Consider the following 12994-nt stretch of genomic DNA (forward strand, 5'->3'; position numbering starts at 1 on the left):
GATGAGATATCAGCTCCTTTGGCATGTGAAAAAAAAATGTACACCTTGCTAAGGTGTATCTAAAATGATTTTTAATTTCATTTCATTATCTGGAATGAATGTGCTATGTTTGTTGCTCTCATATTCTCCCTCTTCTCATGTAGAATACATATATCACTCATTTACCTGTGCTAACGTTAGAAATATCTGTCTGTTAAACTTCATGTCAGCTCAGGCTTTAACCTCCATACATCTTGCTGTATACAGCAGCCATTAGCATTTACCTTATATAAGCTTTTGCTTTCTCTGCTGCACATACACTTTCCCAATCCCATCTACAACTTTCATTTCCCTCTTTTTGTCCTGATACACATTAAAATCATGTCTTCTGTGAAAGGTCTATATTACTTCACTGAAGACACACATAAACGAATGGCATTTCATCGGAAATGCCATTACCCCCCCCACACACCCCCTGCTAATTATATATACCAACTCTGAGATTGCACTACAGTGGGGAAAGGGCAAATTAATTGATTTGCACTGAAATACAGACTCAGTTAGAACAATTCAATGAATAGCATGTTCTTTAAAATACCGTCCAAAACACAGTTCGATGATGTGAACTTTAGATGAAGTAATAGGGATCCCTTCTGTAAGTACTGTTTCTCCAAGTAAAATACTTTGTTGATATTGTTTCATTCCCCATATCTCAAAGTCATTGATCATCACATAATCTACATATTTGAAGGTTTATCTTTATATTCTGAAACTCATTAAGCAACTTTTACTTCTTGTTCCTGCAAGCAGTTATACAGCTCATTCTAAAAATACATGTTCCAATATACATGTCACAATGAATAGCACCAGCTGTGAAGCTATACTGCAAAATCTGGTTAATCATATACACACTGTGGGAGGAAACAGGAGCACCCAGAGGAAACTACTGTGAGCACAGTGAGGACATGCAGACTCCATGCAGAAGGCACCCCAGCCAAGAATCAAGCCGGAGATCCTCTTTCTGTGAAGTCAAAATGCTATCCACTGCACCACTGTGCCACCCTGATATATCACATTTAATTCTGCAAGTAGTCATACTACTTTTGTTTTCCATTATTTCCTTTAATTTAATTCTCATTGTCTTGCAAGTTTTTTTTGTCCTTAAGGGAAATGTCTCACGACCTAGCAGCCCGAACCCATGATAACTACATGTCTAGGTGCAGAAGTACAATCATTATTTACACTCATAGCTTACCTTTGGCATAGGCATGTGATTCTCATAAGAAAGCTAGCACTCAGTTGTGTTGTGTCTTAATACTTGAAAAATATAGGTAACAGAAACTGCTGCTATTTGTCCTTTGGTTTTCCCTGTACCATCGTGCTCATATGTGCAAACCCTAATCTTGCCAGTGCCCATAACCCCAATCTTATACATAACTTACAAAAAAACTCTTTCCTGACAGTACCACTTATTTGATTTTTAGTCTATTAAACTAAGTGCTGATGGGTTTAGAGAGTTGTTGAGGTACGCTAGGGTGTCTTGGGATGACAGTGTCTATATTTTGCAATGCAGAACTGCTATTTTTTATGTGTTACCATGTCCACCTGCAGAGAGAGAGACTTGAATGTCTGCTTGTTCTGACACTGCTACCTTTTTGGAAAAGTGGAGTTTCTGATATGATTAACCATAATAAGAAGGCACGGAATGCTTCTGAGCTACTGGGAGTGCAACAAAGTTAAGTTCATAGTGATGTAATCTAAAGAAGTGTGTATATTGAAATTGGGTTAAACGAGAAATGCTCCAAAAGAACCAATGTTGAATGGTTTCTTACTGAGTGCTGCAAACAGTCAGAGTCTTCTGTTTGTTATATCCAGAAGCAAAGAGCTACAGCCACATAGGCTAGGATTTGAGAGTGAAGTAAGTGAAATAATTCTTAAACCAAATTTAAAAGACTGCATGAACATATGGCAGAATGACAAGTAACGTTAACTGTTTAACAAAGTGTTATAGAATTCCTGAAATGTTGCTTACCAAATGTAAATCACAGGAAGGTTGCTTACTAAAGAAGTACATAGTAGATACAATATGTTGCTGAAAGAATTGTATTTAGAAATGTTGTTGCAGTATGAAGTCTGTGCCAAAGAGTACTGGTGAAAGAAATTACTGAAGTTGGTAATGGATACTGCGTTAAATTTTAAAACTGCAAAAGGAGAAGAAGCTTATTGCCTTTTAAATGCAGAAGCAAAAATCAATGAACTCTGAAGCATTGTTATTTTCAAATTATCTGTGATATGGGGAAAGCTGTGTAAGAAAGTTGTTAATATATGCTAAGCATGCAAAACTTTTGTACGTAAAAAGTGAAACAGTAATGTATGTACAGAATGTTGGGAAAACTTTGGGTAGGATTTACAAAGCCTCCGTGTAAGAGTTAGCAAGTCTTACACGGAGCTGCAGTTAAACGGGGTGATGTCAGCATGGCATGCATATTCATGAGGGCATGCTGAATCACACCCTAGGCTAACACGGTCCGTGTAGCAAAATAGGGGGCGTGTCCGCATGGTGAGTCCTGCAAAGGGACACGCCCCCAGAAAAATCACAGTCCCGAAAGGAAACTCCCACGAGCGAGTCCACGGAAATGTCCCATACTATGTAACTCACATACTATGTAACCTAGTAAATTCTTATAAAAACCTTCCTACCCTAAGATCAGCTAAAAAACTACAAGTTGCCACTACCAAATCCTTTAACAAAGCTGGAGACTGCCTATTCTCAAATGCAGTTGGCAATTCCTGGAACAAACATCCAACTGAGATCACATCCCTTACCTCTACCAACCTTTTCAAGAATCAGCTGAAAAACTTCATTAAAACCAAATGGCTTTGCCCCTGCTCTCAGCCTGACTGATACTTATTTCTCCTCTTTCTACTCTAACTCTCAAACTGGATTTCTTTTGCTGAAACTCCTCTGCCTTCCATATATGGCATGTTTAAACTTCTTGCTCTCTTTTTTGTATATCCCCACTATGCTATTTTTATTTTTGTATTTTTATGCTTACTGAAACTGAACTAGAACTATTTTTTTTTCTTTTTTTGGCTGTCAAAAAAAAAAATTATTTTTACTGGCAATCAATTGTTTACTCATGTAATTATTCTTTTATTTAACTTTTTTCCTTGGGGACTATACAATAATTTTTTTGTAATTGCTATTTCTTGCGGATTATTTGTATAAATGTTTCTTTTTTCTGTCCTTGTTATTGTCTCGGAGCTTTTCTCCTCGGGCCTCTACTGAAAATGGACATATATCCAGTTAGACTAGCCCGGTCAACAAATGTAAAAGAAAAAAAAAATTAAAACAAAAAAATGTCAAGAAACACAACACCACACATGCCCCCACAGACTATAAACCCAACTGAAATGTAAAACGTAAAAATTAACAGTTTAATTTTTTTTTATAATTTCAAAATTGTTTGCCCGTAATTGCGCTCATTTGCGCGGGTGTGCCCTTTGCTCAGCCACAGTTAGCAGTCATTGAAAAAGCATATAAGATCTAAATATGCAAATTAAGCCAAGTAGCAATAGCGTAGTGGTAGAGACGTCGGCCAAAGAGAAGGTAGTCATGATTCGAGCCTCAACAACATCATTTTTTATTTTTAGTGAAATAAGCACGAAACAATCCCCTGACATATATGTGTGTATATATATATATATATATATATATATATATATATATATATATATTTATAAAACTATAATTTAAGTAAAATGTAATGAAATGGGCCATGTTTTTTTGAAGACATCTGACACAATAAAAAAAAAAAAATTATAAGTGCCCATAGCTGAGCAGCGCTCTAACAAGCTGAGTATGATTGCCCGTAGGTGACCAGTGGTTTAACAGGTGTAATATGAGTGCCCCGAGTTGAGCAGTGCTTTAACATGCTGAAACTGTGCGCCCATAGTTGTGCAACATTTCTTATAGCGTAATATGCGTGCTCATAGCCAAATAACGTGTTAACCAGCATAACCCATTTGCGCGTAGCTGCGCAGTGCGCCAACCGGCTTACCGGCGGGCAATGTTGAGCAACCTGTATCAAAGCCGCCTTTAAACAGACACACCTCCTAGCCTGTCTAGACAGGAGTAAAATAAAAAAAAGCAATGCCCAGGCTCGAACCCAGGATACTGTGCATCATAGTCAAAGTACTGAACCACTAAGCCATGACAGCTGTACTAAAAAATGCAGTATTAGCATATATATAGGAATGAATGGAAATAGAAGCATGACATAGCAGGTTTTTTTAAGCTGATACAATTCCAAAATGGCCAATCACAGGTAACTGTGGGAAAAACGGTATATATAAGCCCCATAAGCGGGAATACACAGCATAACTGATTGTGGAACCTATTTGCAGTCAGGATGGCAGGTGTAGGAGGGTAGTCGCTTCCGAGCACAGAGGTGGGGTGTTGAGAAGTCCAAATACATGGTTTGGCTCCTAGTCCACGATCATGAGGCTCAACTCATGCAGGGCCAGGTTCTGTGGGGAGCATACAAGGCAGAGGCATGGAACCGGTTGGCACATGATCTCACCAGTGCCACAGGCATACCAAGGACTGGTGAACAGGTCTGTCACCACCATGCAGACCTGAAGAGACGAAAGCAGGACCAACTGAACCGTTGGATCCAGGAGGCCCGGCAAATGCCCAATGCCCCACTACTGAGTAAGTATCCATGTAATTATGTATGTAAGGAATTATCCTAGCTGATATTATGGAGATGTATGTTCCAATATTACTTCATTTATATTACAGCGGCAGGTGTGCGTTCTGTGAATCGGCGAATCGGCCTATGGTGATAGGCTGGAGTGGTTGCGCACCAGGCAGGTTAGTAATTATTTTTCTGTAATTGTTATACAATATAAGTGAGACAGCTTGTAAAAGAGTTCAGTGTAGTTACATATTAATAAAGTTTAAATAACACTAGAAGAAAGATTCTGCTAGTACTGTATGATTAGATAAGTGATGCAGCCTGTAATCCAGAAATAAAAATTAAACAAGTCTGAAATAGAGATTTCCCACCAGTATTGTAATATCAGATAACCTGCTGCGGCCTGAACATTAGTGGTAAACAAGCTAAAGACAATAGACATGTGTCAAATATATCCCCTTTGAAAATCTGCCATATGAAACAAGTGAGTCTGTTGGAAAGGATTGTTGTAACCAAGTATGGCATGTTAATAACGCCTAGAATAAAGTACCATCTTGAATTGTAAAAATAAAACAAGTGAGAGTGTGAGAAAGAGGTATGAATTGACCAAGAAAGCTGTTATAACTTCTGAATAAAGTATACTGCAGTCAGTACATAATGAAATGAATGAGACAGCCACAACCAAACAGTGAAATGTTTGAAATAAAGTACTGAAGCTGGAATGTGTCTGTCCCACAATTTGGATATGTTGCTGTACCCTTGCAATATGGAGATAGTATGGTTGTATGAAATAATGAACATCCACAGTTGTCTAGAGCCATATAAATCAAATGCAGCAGGATGCTGTACCTGAACACAGCCAGATATGAATGTGTATGAATAAAAATGCAATGTATATTAATGTAGCAGTAACAGTCCCATCACCAACATTCCTAAGATTACATATAGGAAACTGTACTAAGACCTGTAGGGTATATATATCTGCAGCTACTACAGATGTACAGCATATGTATAGGTAGTTGAAGTTGTTAATGAAATATTTCTTCACCCTACCCTATATTCACAAATAATGCCATTCCACAACAAACTGGGTATGTGTATTCACAATTAATTCCTATGGACATTTGTCCTGTTGGTTCAAACATATTTGCACATATGTTGCTGCATGTGCCCTGTTCACATATCCAAACCTAATGGCATGTTGCCATCAATCAACCCTGCATGCTGTTGGATTGTGTACTGTTGTTCAAAATATGCATGTGTTATGCTTGCTGTACAATGTTTGGAACTCATGGGTGTTTGGTTAATGGGAATACTGATGCATGCTGTTACAACTAATTTTGAATGGTATTGTTTGTTACTAACCCAAAATGTCATAAAATATTGTTAAACATAGGACAACAGGGAAGGCGGGTCCCAGCGAACCCACCTCTCCCACCTCAGTTGGCGAGTGCACCTGGCACTAGTGCCCAGGCCGGAACCTCCTCCAGTGGCCCTGTGCCACCTTCAGGTGGAAGCGCTGCAGGGGATGGGGCTTGTCCCCCCTCTGCAAGGAGACCGTCCACTCACCCTCCAAAGTGTCCAGTCTGTGGTGCATAGTGAGATCAGGCATTCTGTGCTTGAACCCCTATGCCAGCTTGAGGCTCAGGTGGCGCAACTCATGGGTGAGCCTGCTGCCCGTCCTACACAGCCCCCAGCACAGCCCCGTCCTGGGCTGTGAAGGCACAGTGGCAACTGCCCATGGGTGGGGATCTCAGTTCCACTGTTGCCATCTGTGGGCTCATGGGCTCATGATATCCAAACATCCGTCCCTGTCAATTGTGTTTCCCCCCCACATGTGTCATACTCTGCCCCTGTATGCATCTTGTTTGTCTTGTCTGTTACCCTCCCCTACCTATCTCCCCAAATATACTTACTTCCTGTACCTCACATTCCATTCTCACCTGAAAAAAAAATAAAAAAAGGGCACTCTGTTCCCGCAAATAAATTACGCCCCATACATAGCTGCCCATTTTGCAGACATGTCTGCTGGACATGTGAACTGGTAATTACAACTGGCTGTACAACATATTTTGTTGCCCTCAACCCTCTCTCAGGGGTGGAAGGTTTCAAATTTCACACCAAATTACAGACACATGCACAGCTGTTGCTGATAAAGAAATGGGCAGCTATGGGCCTTTCCTACATCCTTCCTGCAAATCCCGAGCTTGTTTTCCTACTGTCCTACCCCTTTGTGCCCCCTTTTTCACCACTTTCCTATCTCCCCATTTTCTTTTCTTTCAAAGAAATTAGCGTGGGTGTGTGCGAGTGTAAGCACTTTTAAGCAGTTGTAAGCGGGTGTGTGCTTGTGTGCGCTTAGCTAAGCGTGTGTGCGCGAAGCTAAGCAATAGTGAGCATGGGTGAGCTCCACGCAAACCAGCGCTAACCCGCTTACAACTGCTTTAAAGTGCCTTAGTCACTCTGAATGACAAGGCCTGTAGTCTGCTCAGCAGCAAAATAAAATTCATCTGTCAGTCTCGAACCCAGGACCTTGGAAACACTAGTCTGCATGACTTACCACTAAGCCATGACTGATATACAAGAACTTTGTGCTGAAAGCAATATATCATGAAATAGTAGGACTGAATGTAAAGGGAATATAGGAAGGCTATTACACAAAGCTTTTCTTGTATCTTTACTGGCAATTCTTGTGGATTTGTATAACATTAGTGTGAGAAGAGAAACAGACATGCTAGTCGGTAGCTAGTAGGTAATAATGTGACAGCAGCACCTTGCAAACCACACACACTGTCAGAGCAGGATAAACATTGCCATATTTGAATAGGTAAGAGGCCAGACCTTGCAACTGTGACTGATTTACAGGGATGTCCCTGATTCGAAAACAAATGTTAACTGTGCCCCACTGACTCCCTGTGAAATGTACTAACAGTAGGCAGAAAGGTGTTTTATCCCACGTAATGGTAACTGTCAATTACTGAAAGTATGCACTACTTGCATGTCAGAAATGGTGTAGTAATACACATGCTCAAAATACCCCACAGTCACAACTGCAGAATATCTGAAATATATCACGGGTGTATCCCACTGATATGTACCATTCCCTGAGGCTGATAAAAGATACACCTGAGAGTATCTGAGGCCTGCAAGTGTCACAAACTCACAGGCATATCTTTCTGTCTGCTGTCACACACTCTATGAATAGCTGTAGAATAGCTTCCACAAGCACACCCACATGTAGGTGTACAACCCACAAATATCAAAGGATGTAGCCAATTAATAAAATAAGAACAGTATAGCAGTTTACAAGCGCTGCATGTGCCTGCTATCCGTAACTGTTAGTACAAAGTACAAGGCCCCACTACTGCTCAGCAGCAAAATTAAATACCCTTGTAGGTGTCAAGCCCCACACCTTAGCCAGACCAGACTGCATGCAGTACCACCAAACCACAACAAACATATAAGGAATTGCTGCTGAAAGAAATATAGCAGGCATTACAAGGAGTGAATGTAAATGGAAAATAGGAAAGCCATAGCAACACATTCCAGTAAAGACACCTAGCAGGCATTCAAGAAGTGAACGTAAAGGCCAAATAGTGAAGCCATAGCAACAAATTGCAAGAGCCACTGCTGTATACCAGTTACTCCACAAGTCCCACAGGAAAGCACATACTCCCATTTAAACAGTATTAGTATTATTAGGTGTCAGTTAACATACACACTGAGAAGAATAAACTGGAGGAAGCAATAGTCAGGTTTCAGTACAATATGCATTTCAGTGCCTACAACACAGCCTGAAATATGAGAGACATACCAACCTTTAAGCTCACAGAACAGTGTCCACAGCATACCAGCATGGTCCCCACCTTGAAAATCTGAAAGGGCTACGCCTACGTAACCTAACATTTTATAGCACTGTCCTGAAATCACAGTGAGAACTGCAATTACCACACAGCAGGCTGCATCAATTAGTAAATGCTGGCTAACAATTGGTGCAGAGGCCATCACATGCACATGTGCATATACCTACAAAAGCAGCCTGTACTCCCAGTCCTCACATGCAATACTTTCATTGCAACATCTGGAGGGAGAGACAGAGAGAGAGAGAGAGAGAGAGAGAAACAGAAAAAGAGAAAAACAGAAAAACAGAAAAAGAGAAAAAGAGACACAGAGAGAGGCACCAAAAAAAACAATAAAAACCAGAAAGCTAACCAGCAGCAGGCCACCAAGCAGCAAGCCATCACAAACAGCAGTGACAAACAAAGGTAATGTAAACTAATAATCTAATAGTCTACATACTGTGAACCCTCCATATGTGTTAGCAGTCTGTATCTATATATATATATATATATATATATATATATATATATATATATATATATATATATGAAGATGTGCATAGGGCAGGGGACATACTGCAACTGTTACTGAAGGCTGGACATACATATGTATTTGAAGGTTGCTATGTGCACATATCAATGTAGGTTGTAGTGCAATGTACAATGTAGGATGTACAGTAATGGATGTTTAGCCGTATGTTAGTGTGTGTATTTGTATGTGTAAATAAAAAGGTATATATATATATATATATATATATATATATATATATATATATATATATTATATGTATATGTATGTATATTTATATGTATATATATATATATATATATATATATATATATATAATATGCATATATGTATACATAGATAGAGAGGAATGTATAAATAGATAGACATATATAGATAGATAGAATATGTATATACACATATATGTAATAGACACATACATATATAGATATATATAGATACATACACATATACAGACAGATATGAATGTCTACAGATATACCACTGTATGTATATGAATATCTCTCTCTCTCTCTCTCTCTCTCTCTCTCTCTCTCTCTCTCTCTCTCTGTATATATATATATATATATATATATATATATATATATATATATATATATATATATATATATATATATATATATATATATATATATATATATATATATATATATATATATATATATATATATATATATATATATATATATATATATATATATATATATATATATATACTGAGAGAGGCACCTGTGTGTGCAGATGTATTGCAACAGGTGCCTGGTGACAAAGGCATGGACTGAACACCAGTGTGGATACTGGAGTACCATACCCCATTCCAAAACATGTACCCCACTAACCACCACATAGGTGGTTGCCTGCCTACAACTGGATGTGTCAGGAGGGAACATGGGAAACAAGTGTACAATAGCCTCCCCTTTGATATTCACAGTGGCACACTAGTCTTGTAATACCTGTACATGGAACGTGTCAGCAAAAATGGTGTGTCAGCTAGGGAAATGTAGGTCACTGTACCCCTCTACACCTCACAATGTCCTACACGGTATGTACCTCCCATGACAACTACAGAAAGGGAGAAGGACACAGTCATACCTAACAAACAGTGATAATGCCCTCAAACACATTACCTATGCAGAGTGACTGACAAAACCACAGATAGAGTGTCTTTCATACTACCTACACAGAGGTTACCACTGCTGGATATACATAGTTAAGTCACACCCATAACAGTTGTCCAACAACCATGGTAACACCTCACAATATCCCCCGCCTAAATGACTTATGTCTGTCATCCTTGGCACCACAGTAAAGAGCACATGGTGGAGGTACAGATTCCTACCCACAAATAAGCCATACCCTGGAGTAAACCACCCAGCATTAAGAAGCAAGGCTCCCCATTAGTAGATGTCAGACATACCCCTGTTGAATGTTATGCAGATAGGTAATATGCCATATGAGTCACCCTGTGTAACTGTTTGACAGGAGCAAGTACAATCACATTACATGTGTCCCAAGGGGCAGGGTAGCATAACAGTATGCTGCTGTAGGCCCAGGGCCAATAGCATACTACCTACCTATGACACAATGCACACACACATGTACTCATTGCAATACCAACTATGTGAGGTGGAGTGAGTGTGCCACTGACTGTGTGCAAGGTCTGTAATGGTGTGATTGCTCAGCATGACTTTGTGTCTGTCATGGTAGTGTGTGTCCTTGGTGTGAGGCTAGAGAAAGATGTGTCAGGTATTGAGATACAAACATACTACATTGCCATATGTTGTGCTGTGGTTCCCTGTATGTGACTGTGGTGTAGGTAGGGTTATGGCAACAAAGACTAGGGTGCATTACCACTGAAATTTTTACTGTGCATTGCATGCATTGCATGGGTTGACAATGTTCCCCATACATTACCTTGTTACAAACCCCCAGTGTGAGGTTGTGCATTGGGCCTCAAACAGTGTGCTGACTGCTGGAGTATACTAGTTTGTTGTATGGAGTGTGCCAGGCACTGTCACACAGTTGTTGGCTGAGCACTGATATGTGGTCATTTACATGTGTATCCCCAATAGACAGACAGATGCTATATATGGCAGTTCAGTGATATCACTACAGTAGAGTATTATGTGTGCCATATCACTTGCTCACATATTTTTCTTTTCCTTCCAGGGCGATGGTGCACCAGCGCAGCCCCACGTACTCTGCTGAAGAGGAAGAGGAGATACACCAGAGCCTGGTGCGGGATTTTGCCACACTCTTTTCCTGCACCAGCCAGAACCAGCAGGAGAGGGCTGCACTGTGGCAAGACCTTGTCCGTCGGGTAAATGACATAGGCATGCATAACCGGACATATGAGCAGGTACGACATCACTGCAGTGATTTAATTAGAAATGTCCGTCAGCGTGCGTCTGATATCCACAGGCAACAGCTTGCCGCAGATGGTGGGGTGGCTATACACCCCCCCCTCACCAGACTGGAGGGGCTCCTCCTAAGTGTTGTGGCTCCAGCCCAACAACAACAACATTCGCAGACATGTGTAATGAGGGAGGCTGGAGCCACCCTGCATGTGGACTTGAAACATGCAGGTAACATGCCATATCTATAGTTGACTGTTCTCTACACTGGTAGTTTATGCATGTGTGAGGTGTGTACTGTGTTTGCAGCTGTTATCCTGGTAATTATTGTGCAAGAGTGATATTCTCAATATCAGCAGTAGACCTGTGAAAGCCAACTGTTGTACTGCTGAACTGTATCATACTCACAGTATCAATGGCACAGTTGTGCCCACTGACAATAAATGTCTTATTTGTGCAGGTCCCTCTGGTGTAACAGCAAGGCAGCCAATCCATGCTGGTGAGTGTGTAATAACAATACCTTTAATACTAATGTCTAACTAACTAATGTTAGTGTCACTGCTTGACAGAGGCACAGCAAAATAATAGGCATAGTTTTATTCAAACTAAAGGGGTGGCGAAAGCCAAATAACTATGGGCTAGGCTTATAAATGCCCTTGGGCAGATAGCCTAGTATGAACCTATGAACCTATGAACCTATGAACTAATGATAATAATAGTAATAATACCCTCAAACAGTATTGCTATGTGTATGATTGCAGGTGTGTTTGTGTCTGTGTGCTTGTATCTCATGTACTGAGGAGTGTGCATGTGTGCATGTGTGCATGTGCGCATGTGCGCATGTGTGCATGTGCGCATGTGTGCATGTGCCCATGTGCCCATGTGTGCATGTGTGCATGTGCCCATGTGCCCATGTGTGCATGTGTGCATGTGCCCATGTGCTCGTGTGCATGTGCACATGTGTGCATGTGTGCATGTGTGCATGTGCGCATGTGTGCATGTGTGCATGTGCCCATGTGCCGATGTGCCCATGAGCGCATGTGTGCATGTGTGCATGTGTGCATGTGCCCATGTGTGCATGTGTGCATGTGTGCATGTGCCCATGTGCCCATGTGCACATGTGTGCATGTGTGCATGTGCCCATGTGCCCATGTGTGCATGTGTGCATGTGCCCATGTGCCCATGTGTGCATGTGTGCATGTGCCCATGTGTGCATGTGCCCATGTGTGCATGTGTGCATGTGTGCATGTGTGCATGTGTGCATGTGCCCGTGTGCATCTGTGGTAACATTGTGTACACATTGTAAACTGTGTTTCCTGTCTTCCTGTCACAGGTTCTGGTGTTGCTCTGGTGGTGTGCAGTAGGGAACCTGAATCCACTGCTGGGGATAGTGATAATGATGATACCTGTGTAATGGCACAGGGAGGTGTGCCTGGGTCCATTGTTGGTCAGCCAATTGACAGTACACAGCTGTCAACCCCATCAATGTGCACAGTCATCCTGCCAATACATCCATTGTCACCAATGTCCCTAGGTGATGGACAGCATACAGTGGGCATTGACCATGGTAATGTGGTATCAGTGGCACATGCATCC

Source organism: Protopterus annectens, chromosome 5.part0 (genome assembly GCF_019279795.1).
Source record: "Protopterus annectens isolate FY-2018-M chromosome 5.part0, PAN1.0, whole genome shotgun sequence".
In the NCBI taxonomy this organism is placed as follows: domain Eukaryota; kingdom Metazoa; phylum Chordata; order Ceratodontiformes; family Protopteridae; genus Protopterus; species Protopterus annectens.